Genomic DNA, 6,000 nt, shown 5'->3' with positions numbered 1-6,000 from the left:
GTATGAAAGCAAAATCTAATATTAATATTCATAAGTGAATTTGCAGACCTAAAAAAGCTAAGGAAATCCCTTGAAAAACTATTGGAACTCACAAGTCATCATTAAATTGGGTTGGTAACAAATTTGACATTTAAAATACCACCCTAGGTGATAAAATAAAATTCCACCCTAATTCTAATAACTAGTCAGCAAACAAAAGACATCAGATAAGATGTAGCTGTGACAGAGCTAAAAATGTATTTTAGGAAAGTGAAGTGTTTGTTTTGAAAGCTTTAAAAATGCTTCTGACAGATAAAAACCTGGATGGGAAAGACAGAGTGTATATTTTCAGAATATCAATTCACCCAAGAAGCTCTGCTGACAATTTTATTGGGACTAGAAGCTCATTCGAGTTCTTATAAAAGCCAAAAATAAGACCATAAAATTCTGGTAAAAAAAAAAGTTTTTTTATTCTGCTGGTGTCTAAGCAAGACTGTAACTTCCATGAGAGAAGGTCACCATTTCTGAGCATCTGAAACATAAGAGATGCTACTTAAAAATATTTGTTTGTGAATTCCTACTTCACAGGTAACCCCCAAACACAATCCATAGTAGAAAGGAGAAAATTCTTCAGCTCAGCCCACTTTCCCCTCTCCCTAAAACTTTAAAGCTCTCCTAAAAAGTGGACTGGTACAGCCTGAGCTGGGTGGCTCAGTTGGTTGGAGTGTCATCCTGTCCACCAAAAGGTTGTGGGTTCAATTCCCAGTCAGGGTGCATGCTGGAGTCAACCCATTGATGTTTCTCTCTATATATCTTTCTCTCCCTTCCTCTATCTCTAATGAAGATATCCTCAGGGGAGGATTTAAAAAAAAAGTAAACTGGTGCAAATACATTTGAAACACGGGACAATTAATAAATACATTATAGAAGGAACTCCCCTAGTCAGTGAAAACAACCAATAGTTCAATTCATTAAAATGAGCAAGAGTTGAAAAACTTAAAAAAAAAACAACAAACGGATGTGGCTTTCATTTGTATGAGAAACCTATGTAGTCATGAATGATAGTGATGACCAATAAGAATGACAAGTGGCAGGTTATAAAAAGGTGAAAATAGGCCATAGAAGTCAGAGGGGGGTGGATATCTTGGCTTTATGAAGCCAGTGGGTGCCAAGTCCTATATGTCGAGCTGGCCATGTCCATAATGTTTGATTACCTACTGTTTTGCTGCAGGCTGAGAACGTGTGCCTGATCGTGGGTGGGTGTGTCCCTGGGAGCGTCTCTTTAGAGGGCAATTTGGCAAGATCTGTGCATGTTAAATGCAACTATTTTTAGACACAGGCTTGTCTGGGACAGCAAGAGTGAAGGCTAATTGGTCAAGAACAGGTGTGTTCATTCATTCTCTCTTTAAAATGCTCTGCATCCTTAAAAATGCCCAACAGCCAGTGCCAAATGGTGCCTGTGGCTGTAACATATTAACATCCCCAACCCAGTCCACTCACGATTTTGGGGGGATAAGCAGGAAATGGATTGAGTGGAGGAGGGTGAACTGAAGGACACATTTTACTTTATACCTTCACATCAGGAGGGTATAAAATACTAAAAGGCATTTTCTGTGAAAATAGCACTGTAGTGGAAGCTAGTCGAAATAAGCACATTTTACTAAAATGATCGAGTTGTTTATTACCATCACCCATCCATGAATGATGAGGGAGGAGAGAGGGAGACAGAGAGAGGAAATTACTGACGATGGACAGATGATGAAGTTTACGCACTAGATTATTCAAAACAGAACTCTAGCAAGAAAACAAGCTTTTCTACACATTCCCAATTGGTAGTTAAGACACAAAACAAACAAACAAACAACCCCCCCCACATATTTCTAAGAACAAGTTAAAAAGGGTGCATCTTAACCACAAAAATATAAAACTTCCTAGGCTAAAATTAAAATTAAGATTTCTTTTAACATAAAAGAAACTGTATACATGGAGATTGAAAACAACACACACACAAATCTCTGAACTATTTGGTTAAGTGATGAAATTAAGGAAGGAAGAAAGAGAACGTGTTTCAGGTGGCCACACCCACTTTTATATATACACACAGTGATTTGAAGGAAATATTTGAATTGAACACACAGCACAATCATGAAGATCTAGAGATGCAAAAAGAGAACCGAGACTATAAAAAGCCACAAACCCTTAGTGGTAGTAGCAAAAAGTCCGGCACAGGGAGAGCTATTATTATTTTTTTAAGATTTTGTTTATTTTTTTCTTAGAGTGGGGGGAAGGTAGGGAGAAAGAGAAGAAACGAAACCTTGATGTGTGAGAGAGACACCAATCAGTTGCCTGTCACAGGCCCCCAACCAGGGACCTGGCTCACAAGCGAAGCACGTGCTGGGACCAGGAATCAAACCAGCGACCTTTCGGTTTGCGGGACGATGCCCCACGCGCTGAGCCACCCCAGTCAGGGCAGGAGGGGTCCTCTGAGGACGAGAGGAAAGAGAAAACCTATAGGTTGCTCCTTGCTAAGAATATACAAAAGCTGGAGCAGCCAAGAAACAGAAATCGACGCGTGCCTTCTCTTGTCTAAGCCCCTCCTCAGCAGGTGGGCAGTGCGACCCTCACACTTTCTGCAGATAATCTCAGTGTCTGCAGTTGACCGTCCTCCCTCCACAGAGTCAAAAAGTTCTGGCTCAGGGAATAGCTCCGAGTATTTCTATGAAAAGCATTTTCAAGGCGCAGCTGATGAAAAGCTGTACCTCTTCCAATACCTCCCAGAGAGGGGACGCCAGTCAATCACACCCAACAGACACAGGTGAGTGGGGTGAGGTGGAAGGATTAGCGGGAGGGCGGGGGTGCAATTCGGAGGGGGGGGGTGAAGGTTATTTTCGGAGCCTACGCGACTCGCCCAAGCTTCGCTTTGTCTCCATCCTTTCTCCGCCCTCTGCCTCCCCTGGGACCTCACAGGTGTTTCGTGACCCCCAGAAGCCGCTCCCTTTCCAGGGCTTGGCTTCCCAGGGCTTGGCGGGGAAGCCGGGCTCCACCCTGGCCGCCCCAGGCAAAGCCGTGCCGTTGGTCTGCGACTCGGTCCCCGCCCTTCACAAACGGCACCCTCAGGATGGGGGACTGCGAGCCACCGTCCGCGGGGGAGCACAAGTAACGCAGGAACGCCCCTGGGCTCCCACAGAACGAAGACCGAGGACCAGATACTCGCTGACCTTGACCTTGTGAGTCACGCCCCGCCCCCCCCGCCCCGCCCCCAGCTCTGTCCTCTGCTGTAGACGCAGGGACTGCAAGGGGTGAGGCGCGTACCTAAAACACGCCACACAGGCGTGTTTTGTTTGGGAGACGGGACATGCCAACCGTTCAAAGGGTGTCTTTGGCCCCTGGACTTCGGAGAGGAAGGGGCACCGACTGCGGCTCGGGTTTGAATCAGTAACAGAGACAATACGCACCTGACTCCACGCCTCACCTCCAGGGTCAGATCCCAAGGAGCAACCACGCGCGCATAGTTTTTGGGGAATCCCGGGTGGTGACGTCGTCGCTCTCCATTGGCTGCCTCCCTCCGAAGGACCAGGCGCAGGCGGATGAGGGGCAGCTGCCTGGGACATCTGCGCACCCCGCGCGTGGCGCCCCTGTGCCCCGGGCCTCGCAGTGAGCACAGCCTGCAGCTGGCTGTCCGCGGGTTTCACCTGCGGTCACTTATTGACCGCTCTCTAAGGATGTGGTTTGTTCCCTCGACTTTCTCCATAAAACTCTCTTACCTGGGCTCCCCGTCAACTCCTAGTGGGCATTTCTGTTTGTTGTCTAATAAATATTCTCCAACATGCTGAATGTGTCTGCCTTGGGGCGCAGAAACACCAGCTGTCTTGAGCCTCCAGTCTCCCCATTACTGGTTATCTCCCAAAATCTTATTTTATCTTATCTCATCTTGCTTTATCTTTAAAAAACAGATTTTATTTATTTTTAGAGAGGGGGAAGGGAAAGAGAAAGAGAGGGAGAGAAACATCAATGTGTGGTTGTCTCTGGAGCGCTCCCTATTGGGGACCTGGTCTGCAACCCAGGCAGGTGCTCTGGCTGGGAATCAAACCAGCGACCCTTGGTTCACAGGCCGGAGCTCAATCCACTGAGCCACACCAGCCAGGGCTATTTTATTTTACTTTACTTTACTTTACTTTAATTTTTTATTCCTTGGCTTAATTGAGAATTGGCAATGCTGTGTGGGTTGAAGCTTAATTTGATACACTTATGTATTGTGAAATGTAATGCTATCTCCTACCAATACTTCCCCAATGCCACGGCAGGTTAGACTCAACTGGGGGAACATTTCTAATACCGGAGTTTAAGCCCCACCCGCTTCCAGTCGTCAGGATGCCTGGGGCTGGGGGCACTTTTAAAGGTCTCCTGTGTAACACTGCGTGCCACCAAGATCGGGGCGCACTGCCCGGCTCTCTGCCCTGGTCTCCCCAAGGCTTGCTCTCTTACTGCTTTAGGAAAGGGGGTGTCTTCTGGGCCGTTTGGGGGAGCATGTCAGTGGGCAGGTGCCTGGCTCTGCAGGGCCCACGTCTGAGTGCGCGGGCCCCAGAGAGGGAGCTGCTCATTCCCGGGGGAGGGGGCGTTTCACTGGGGCCCTCCGTTGTTCCAGCTTCTCCACTCGGGGCTCTGCAGGAGCCAGAGCAAATCCGTGACAGGGCTTGCCTTTGCGGGGGCCTGCTTTTTGTCTGCCTCTTAAGAATGGGGTGGGGTGGGGGTGTCACCTGAAGCTGTTATAAAACAATATGGAATGTCAACTGTAATTGAAAAATAAAAATAAATTTTAAAAGAGGGAAAAGGCCTTGGCCGGGTGGCTCAGTTGCTTGGTTTTCCATCCCGTGCACCAAAATTAGGTTGTGAGTTCCCTCGGGAGGCAACTGATTGCTGTTTCTCTCTCTCTCTCAAAAATTAACAAACATATCCTCAGGAGAAAAATAAATAAAGGAAAACAACAACAAAGAATGGAGTGGGGTTGAGGACCTCCTCTCCTCTTTTGCAACAAAAACCCCATTAGAGAGTTGAGAAACTCACGTAACACCCGATTGTTACTTCGTGTAGAAAAGATGACTCTTTCAATGAGTTTCTTTGGGAAGGAAATGGGAAGGAAATCCCATTCAATGGGATTTCCAATGGGAAGGAAATCCTGCGATTGCTTTCTCCTTCACTGAGTTGCAAATGCTGGCCTAACTCCTTTAATCATGTCCAGTCAGACTGGACATCTCTGACAGGAGAAAGTTTGGGGTCGGCCGGGAGATGTGGAGTCCCTCCCCTGGGCATTCATTCCTGCAGCTTCTCAAAGTCCCCTCCTTAAGAAGACTAAGAAGGCTGGTCCCTGCTCTCTAAATCCAGTCTGGGGTCGGTTCAGCCTGCTGCGAGCCGAAACAATTCGCTCTGATTGGTTTTACAGTATTCATGGATTGACCTCATTTGTATTTTTCTTTTTATTTTTCTTTTCATTTTTTATTGTTCAATTACACAGTAGTCCCCATTCCCCACCCCCCCATTACTCTCCCCTGCCCTACCCACCCCCACCTCTCACATTCAATATTTGATTTTTATTTATTCATTTTTAGTGGGGAAGTGGGGAGAAAGAGAGGGAGAGAAACATCAGTGTGTTGTTGCCTCTTGTGCACCCACTACTGGGACCTGGCCCACAACCCAGGCATGTGCCCTGACTGGGGATCAAACTGGTGACCCTTTGGTTCTCAGGCTGGTGCTCAATCCACTGAGCCACACCAGCCAGGGCCCAATGTTCTTATTACTCTAGATGTAAGAACTAAACACGGGGGAGCTATGCCCTCCTGGACACTATATTGTCTTCCTTGGAAATGTCCTCCTTTTTGAATCCTCACCTGCGTATATGTTTATTGATTTTAGAGAGAGAGAGAGAGGAAGCGAGGGAGAGAGAAACATTGATTGGTTGTCTCCCATATGGTGATCTGACATGGGATTGAACTTGCAACCTAGGTATGTGCCCTGACCAGGAAT

This window comes from Phyllostomus hastatus, unplaced genomic scaffold (assembly GCF_019186645.2).
Source record: "Phyllostomus hastatus isolate PE091 unplaced genomic scaffold, TTU_PhHast_1.1 phas_contig_133, whole genome shotgun sequence".
NCBI lineage: Eukaryota > Metazoa > Chordata > Mammalia > Chiroptera > Phyllostomidae > Phyllostomus > Phyllostomus hastatus.
The sequence above is the reverse complement of the archived record's forward strand: the minus strand, read 5'-3'. Positions refer to the sequence as shown.